This window comes from Dipodomys merriami, unplaced genomic scaffold (genome assembly GCF_024711535.1).
Source record: "Dipodomys merriami isolate MVZ:Mamm:240054 unplaced genomic scaffold, mDipMer1.0.p SCAF_1985, whole genome shotgun sequence".
Taxonomy (NCBI): Eukaryota; Metazoa; Chordata; class Mammalia; order Rodentia; family Heteromyidae; genus Dipodomys; species Dipodomys merriami.
Window position 1 is genome coordinate 6,893 of NW_027203365.1, and position 8,442 is coordinate 15,334.

The 8,442-nt window shown below is 43.3% G+C and overlaps 1 long non-coding RNA gene across 1 annotated transcript; it reads left to right on the forward strand.

The window, feature by feature from the left end:
• Positions 1-386: 386 nt before the first annotated feature.
• Positions 387-6,204, forward strand: LOC138831510 (uncharacterized). Its single transcript, XR_011373353.1, has 2 exons — positions 387-469; positions 5,978-6,204. It is a non-coding gene; the product is annotated as an uncharacterized lncRNA (long non-coding RNA).
• Positions 6,205-8,442: the final 2,238 nt, after the last annotated feature.

Sequence of the window (8,442 nt, forward strand, 5' to 3'; positions counted from 1 at the left end):
ACGTGTGGAATGGTTTTTCTTCTTTTTTCCCCCAAGTATTTTTTATTATGAAATTTTTCAACCTTTTTTTTGCTGATCCTGGAGCTTGATCTCAGGGTCTGCTTACTGTCCTTTAGCTCTTTTGCTCAAAGCTGGTGTTCTACCACTTAAGGCAGACCTCTACTTCTATCTTTGTGTTGGTGCATTGGAGATAAGATTCTCTCTAATTTTTGGCTTAGACTGGCTTTGAACCATGACCCTCAATATCTCTGCCTCCTGCATAGCTAGGATTACAGATGTTAGCCACTGATGCCTAACAATTGTGTTTTATATGCCAACTCTTGGATCCTTTCACCCCTTTAAGTTTTATACATAAACCCTTACAATCTCCAATTTCCATACAGGCACAGAGAGGCAGTTTTACACAAGAAGAGATTCATGTCATGGAGGCAAGGAGGAGGATACGGGAATGGAGTCTGGATCCTGGCAGGTAATAGCTATTTCAGATCGAATTGTAGAATAAATGAGCACATTTATTCTCACATGTTGGGATGACCAAAATGATGAGTGTTTGGGGGAAAATAGGAGGCTCCAACTGACCACTCCTCCAAGAGATTTCCATTTGCCTGAGGCACTGGATATTATATTTGCAGTCCAATGATAATGGGGTCAACATGGATAATATTCATAATGGTGGGCATTCATCTGTAGTCTGACCTCTGGACACCTCCAGAATCAGAACAGATTTGCTCAAATGAGTTCTAGATTTAGTCCTTATCCAGATGTCATACAGAGTCCCCCAAAGTGCTGAAATCAGGAGCAGACCCAGTTTAAATAAAGCAGTATCCTATGTCCATTGATGCCTGAAAAGTCATAATTCCACATATACGCAGGTTGATAAAAGGAGTCATACAGACGCAATCAGCCAGAAACACACCTTTACTGCGCGTTCAGAAGCCCAACAGCTCCAATTATAGGCCAGTTCAGGACATGAGAGAAGTAAATAAAAGAGTAATGGACATTCATTCAACTGTGCCAAATCCTTATACTTTGCTGAGTTCCTTACCTCTGGATAGGAAATGGTATTCAGTCCTGGACTTAAAAGATGCCTTTTTCAGCCTTCCCCTGGCCCTGAAAAGACAGGTATTGTTTGCATTTGAGTGGTATGATCCTGAGGGAGGCATCAGTGGACAGCTAATCTGGACTAGACTTCCCCAGGGATTCAAAAATTTCCCTACTCTGATGAAGCACTTCATGAAAACCTACATGAGTATCGGGAAAGGAACCCAGGGGTGAGTCTGTTGCAGTATGTTGATGATCTACTGATAGCCACTAAGACCAAATTAGAATGCAGAGAAGGAACTGCCAATCTGTTACAAACTCTGGAAGGGCTGGGGTATCGGGCATCGGCTAAGAAAGCCCAGCTTTGTAAACCAGAAATACAGTATTTGGGATATATCCTCAGAGATGGGCAGAGGTGGCTGACTGAGGCAAGGAAAGAGACTGTGTTAAAGATACCCTCTCCAAAAACTCCAAAGCAAGTGAGGGAGTTTCTGGGGACTGCAGGATTCTGCAGACTGGATACCAGGCTTTGCAGAAATAGCCCATCCCCTGTATGAGGCCACAAAACTAAAAGAAAATAACTTTATTTGGATTGATGCACAACAGCAGGCCTTTGAACTTCGGAAACGACTCCTCTTGCAGGCCCTAGCATTGGCCTTGCCAGATGTATATAAACCTTTTACCCTTTTTTGTGGATGAAAAGGAGGGAGTGGCTAAGGGAGTGCTAACCCAGAAGCTGGGACCATGGAAAAGGCCTGTATCCTATTTATCAAAAAGGCTGGACACTGTGGCAACTGGATGGCCACCATGCTTAAGAATAATAACAGCAGTGGCTCTCCTGGTTAAAGATGCCACAAAAATAACGCTGGGACAGCCCCTGACTGTGGCCACTCCCCATGCTCTGGAAGGAGTTCTTAAGCAACCACCTGATAGATGGGTAAGCAATGAGACGATGACCCATTATCAGGCTTTCCTGCTCAACTCAGGACACTTAACCTTTTGCATGCCAACTTCCCTCAACCCAGCTACTCTACTGCAAGATCCTGACTACGAGCAGCCGCTACATCAATGTGAGGAAATACTAGCTCATGTCCATGGGACCAGAGCAGACCTACAAGACCAACCACTGCAGAATCCTGACCTGACCCGGTACACCGATGGAAGCAGTTTCATCAGGGATGGACACAGATATGCGGGAGCTGCAGTGACCACGGAAGATCAGGCAGTATGGGCCGAAGCATTGCCCAGAGGGACCTCAGCCCAGTGAGTGGAGCTAGTAGCATTAACAAAAGCCTTAAACGTGGCTGGACGGAAAAGAATGAATGTCTACACAGACAGTCGGTATGCTTTTGCAACAACCCATATACAGGGAACTATATATCAAGAAAGAGGCCTGCTAAAAGCAGAGGGAAAATCTATTAAAAATAAGGAAGAGATTTTTGGGACTGCTTAGAGTTGTGTGGGAGCCAGTACAGCTGGCCATCATGCACTGTCCAGGGCATCAAAAAGGGGACACCAACACAGCGAAAGGCAACAGATTGGCCGATCAGACTGCTAGACAAGCAGCAGCTGGAAAATTAATCACCTTGGTGGCCAGACACATACATCCTGGACCTAGAATGCTACCAGTAAAGGCAGAGGAATGGGCATCAAAACTTCCTTCCTATGGCCCCAAAACTAGATGGATGGTGGCACCTAGCTCACGCAAAATTTTTAATTCTCCGAGTTCTAGGACTACAGATGTTAAAAAGAATTCTCCATGCCTCACACATGGGAACCAGGAGGATGCAGGACTTGCTAAGAGGCTCGAAAATCAAGATAAGAGAAGGAAATGGACTAATAGAAGACATTGTTAAAAAATGTAGAGCATGTCAGCTAACTAATGCCAGAAGGGGAGAGGAAGTTAATGGAAGCCGAATAAGGGTGACTAGGCCAGGGAAGTGGCTTTCACTGAACTTAAGAAAGGAAAGTTTGGTTATAAGTATTTACTAGTGTTTGTAGACATCTTTTCAGGATGGACTGAGGCTTTCCGAACCAAGCAAGAGACTGCGGGAATAGTGACCAAGAAGATTGTAGAGGAAATTCTCCCAAGATATGGGTTTCCTGCAGTAATACGGTCGGACAATGGAACAGCCTTTGTATCCAAGGTAAGTCAGGGAATAGCCACTGCACTGGGGACAGATTGGAAATTGCACTGTGCTTATAGACCCCAGAGTTCAGGACAGGTTGAAAGAATGAATCGGACACTAAAAGAGACCTTGACTAAATTAGCCTTGGAGACTGGCGCAGACTGGGTGACCCTTCCTCCCTTGGCCCTGTTCAGAGTTAGGAACTCTCCTTACCAGTTAGGATTGACTCCCTTTGAGATCATGATTGGCAATCCACCTCCAATGATCCTTAGTCTCCAATCAGAATTATTGGCTGAGCTAGGTAATGGAGACTTAATAACCACTGTTCCGTCCTTGCAGAAGGTGCAAGGAGAAATCTGTCCTAAGATAAAAGCCATTTATGAATCTGCTTCTATACCCACTCCTCACTCTTTCAGGCCTGGGGACTGAGTCCTGGTCAGAAGGCATCACCCAAGGACACTGGAGCCCAGGTGGAAAGGGCCATACATGGTGATTCTGACCACTCCTACAGCTTTAAAGGTGGACGGAGTAACTGCATGGATCCACCACACCCATGCCAAGCCAGCTGATCCCTTCAATCCTGAGGAGGAGGACCAGCAGCATCTTCAGTGTCAGCATGGAGGGTGTGCCTCACCCAAGCAACCCACTAAAATTGAAGATCAGAAGATTGTCCAAGGACTGATTCTACTATTGATAAGCACTGTGGTAAAGGGAATTAACCCTTCTGCCCCTTACCAACTATGTTGGCTGGTGAATCCTAAATGGGCAAACCTATCCCTGTGGCAACAACAGAAGCCCCACTTAATACCTGGTGGCCAGACTTAACAATAGACTTATGTGATTTAGCAATTGGGAGTTGGGATATTCCCTACCATTATGACCCTAGCAAACTGCCTGAATGCAATGGCCAAACAACTCGTACAGCAACAAAAAGACATTGTAACTCACATGGACTAGACAACAGGCCAGGAGGATGTGCAACCCCAGCCAGAAGATATTACTTAGGGAGATGGCCTATCTATGTCTGTCCTAGGGATGGGAGGAGCCCAGATCTTGCAAAAAGGTGTGGTTATGAACAAGACTATTTTTGCAAAGAATGGGGTTGTGAAACCACAGGAGATGGACATTGGAAGCCGTCCTCTAACTGGGACCTTATTACTATGGCTAGAAAATGGACCTATCAGGGTGAAAAAAATTGTGGAGCAATTCTAGATGGACCGTGCAAAGAATTCCGGTGTAATCCTCTAACTATTACGTTTACTGAGAAAGGGAAACAATTTTGGTTGGGCCCAAGGAAGGACATGGGGACTGAGGCTACATAAGGATGATTATGACCATGATTAATTTTCAGAATAAACCTTAGACAAGAAGTCATTAGAATCCCCCAGTGGGCCCTAACCAGGTTATTCAGCCTATTCGGCCTGAGAAAGCCCCACCTGCACCACCCCAACCTGAAAACGTAACTACCCTATAGTTACAGAGTAACACACTACATTAGTAGGGCAGCCACCCCCAGAAAAGTAGAACCAGTGGACCTAGTACTAGCATTGCCTAAAAATCCACGAATAGAATTGGTTATAGGTTCCTTTGCATTATTAAATGCCTCTACCTCAGAATTAACTAACTCTTGTTGGCTATGCTATGACACTGTTCCACCTTATTATGAGGGGATAGCAGTGGTAGGTAATGTAACGAGGTCTGTGAACCAAAATGAGTGCAGATGGACTAGTCAAGTTGGATTAACAATGGGCTGAGTTACAGGTCAAGGGATCTGCATAGGTGAAGTACCTCAGGATATGAACTGGATAACCAACAAAATCATAAAACAGCCTGAGAAGGGGAATGAACAGATGAAATATTTGATCCCTCCTAGCAATACATGGTGGGTGTATAATCAATCTGGACTAACTAGTTGTGTGCATATAAGTTATAATGAATGCAGGGGAATATTGTGTGATGATAAGATTGTTACCAAGACTTTTTTTTTACCATAGTAATGAGGAATTTTTAGGTTTATATGAAGCTCCAAAATTTAAGAAAGATAGATATAAATGAGAGCCTTTCACAGCTATTACAATTAGCCTGCTGTTAGGTGCAAGCATTGGAGGGTTAGGATCAGGAATAGCGGCTTTAACAAGACAGGAACAGCATTATTCAGCCATGAGGGAATCAGTCGATGAGATTAAAAGAATAGAAAGCTCAATTTCCCACTTGCAAGATTCTTTAACCTCTTTAACAGAGGTGGCCTTACAGAATAGAAGAGGACTAGACTTACTATTTTTACAACAAGGTGGACTATGAGTTGCATTAGGAGAAGAATGCTGTTTTTATGTAAATCACTCAGGGGTAGTAAAAAATAACATGGCAAAAGTTAGGGAAGGATTAGAAGAATGAAAGAAAAAGTAAGAGGCTGGACAAGGATCGTTTGAATCATGGTTTAATTTTTCTCCTTAGTTAACTACCTTAATTTCTACATTAATTGGACCCTTGCTTATATTACTGCTATTGCTTACTGTTGGGCCTTGCTTGCTAAACAGATTGTTACAATACAATTAATGGTACAACACACCTATACTCCTGTAAACACATCTGATGTTGAAACTGAGATGTAATGTCATCAAGATTGATAACTGTGCCAAAACTCAAGGGGGGAATGTAAGAACCAAACTAAAGCCATATTGTGACAGCTTCTAAAGTTGACTTGTGTCAGTCTCTAATTCCTGTTCTGAGTTAATGTTGCAAAGGTTGCAAAAATGAGCTGAATAATAACATGTTTGTGCAAAATTTTTGAGAACTGTTTTTTAAAGATTGCAGAACACCCAAGAACAAGATGGTTTCGCGACCCAGTCAGCAGAAGATTAACCACAAGAGTTGTCTGCCTTGATGGTTCAAGCAGACACCTGGTCCCTGACCGATCACAATCGAACTTGTCCCTAAACCATAGCATTGCTGTAATTTTGTGTTTTTTGCCTTCTGCGGGTATGGGACGAGGCCCAAGCCTTGGCTTGTTGAATAAACCTTGCATTTTGCAGTTCGGGTTGCCTGGTCTCTCAGTGGTTGTTGGAGGATCTCTAGGACTTGGGTATAACACCTTCAATTGGGAAAGGAAAAGAGGAGTAACAATGGTGGGAGGGATAGTGGCAAGTGCTTTGCTAGGGCATGCCTGTGTGCAGCTGAGTGGCCACCCATGATTCATGGACATACCTCAGCCTCCAAGACACCATCTGGCATCCTGGGAATAGCTCCATTCCATCCCTACTCTTCCTGAGTTGTGTTCCTTGGGCCACACTTCTGAGGGGACAGTGCTGTCAGCTGACAGTTTGGTACCATAGACCGTGCCCAACAGCCATGCTAAGGACATTCAGGTTGTGTCCACTGGACTTACTGACCCTGTGTCCATCCCAGGATCACATGCCTGGCCACAGCATGTTTAACTCCTTTCCACATTCTGGGTCTACTTCCCCTTCACACCTCAGGAACTGCACAAGCCAGGAACACATAGGGCTTCTCACACAGACACTTGTGACTTCAGTGGTAAACTCCCAAGCCTCTTGCTGCCCATTGGGTCTGGGATTTGAGGCAATGAGTAGGGCCAGATCCCCATGTCCACTGCATGAGGGATCATTCCCAATGAACACCTGAAGTTTCAGACTTAACGGCTCCCATCTGCGGTTGTTTAAACAACATCTCTATATGGGCACTGTCATGAATAGGACTTTGTAACTGGGTGGCAGTGGCTCATGCCTGCAATCTTAGATACTCAGGAGGCTAAGATATGACATGTATGACACCAGACTGAGCAGGAAAATCTATGAGACTCATATCTAATTAACCACAGAAAGCTTGAATTGGAGCTGTGGGCCAAGGGGTAGAGTGTTATCCTTGAATGAGTAAGCTGAGGGACAGCACTCAGGTCATAAGTTCAAGCCCTAGTTAGGCAGGTGGTGGGGATCGAGAGGTGGAGTAAATAGTTAGCAAGGCTTAAGATAAGCTCTTGTTTGTAAAAGTGGGGTTGCTGGGTCATAGGGGAGTTCTATGTGAAGTCTTTTCAGGAACCTCCATACTGCTTTCCAAAGTGGTTGAACATGTTTACACTTCCACTAACAATCAAGTAAGGTTCCCTTCTGTCCACATCCCCTCCAGCATCTGTTGTTGTTAGAGTTCTTATAGCCATTGTAACTGTGGTGAGGTGGTATCTCAATGTTGTTTTGATTTGGATTTCTTTTATGGCTAGGGAGGTTGAGCATTTCTTCATGTGTCTATTGGCCATGCTTCTTTCTTCTTCAGAGAAGTTTCCCTTCAAGTCTTTAGCCTACTTATTTATTGGGCAGTTGTTTCTTTGAGGATTTGTTGTTTGGGGATTTAATTTTTTGAGTTCTAACTATATTTTAGATATGAGACCCTTGTCCATTGTATGGCTAGTGAAGATCTTCTCCCAATCTGTGGGCTTTCTATTGATTTTGCTAGCTATGTCCTTTGCCATGAAGAAGCTCTGCAACTTCTTGCAATCCCATTTGTCCAAACTTTCTTTGATTTGTTGTGTTTCCAGTTCTCTATTAAGAAAATTTCGGCCTGAGCCAAGGAGGCCTAGGGTTTCTCCTATAAAGGCTTGGAAATAATTATATTAAGTGAAGTAAGCCAAGCCCAAAGAAACATAGGTCCCATGGTTTCCCTTATTTGCAATATCTAGTATATGTATGAGTCAAGCAGGAAAGGTCAGATAATGTGATGTTAGGAAAATGAACCCTTAGATATGTATTCAAATGTTTTTTTCTTTCATGCATTTGTTTCTAACTCATTTATAAGATTATTTCTTTGTAGCTTTGTATATCCCTCCCCCACAGTATAACCCCTGCTTTCACTATATTTGATGTCAGTATAATTTGTGGAGGAGATGGGGAAACACAAGTCATTTAAGGATACAGGTGGACCCGATGCAATTATGAGAAGTACAAGTTGTCATGTCAAAAATGAACTTTACAACTTTGGTGTGTGTGGGGGGGATTGGGTGGAGGGGTGGGGGGAGGCTAGGAAGGGATGTAAAGGGAAAACAAAGAGGAGGCTGCAATGCTTGATAAGAAATGTACTCATTATCTTGCCCATGTAATTGTAACCCCTCTGTAGAGTATGTTCACAAAAAATAAAAATTAAAATTAAAAAAAAAGAATTGAAGACCCAGAAAAAATAAAATAAAATAAATACACTGAGATCGTGCAACATTCACAGACCTAATAAAAATACTAAGGATTTTGAAAAAAAAAAAAAAGATAAG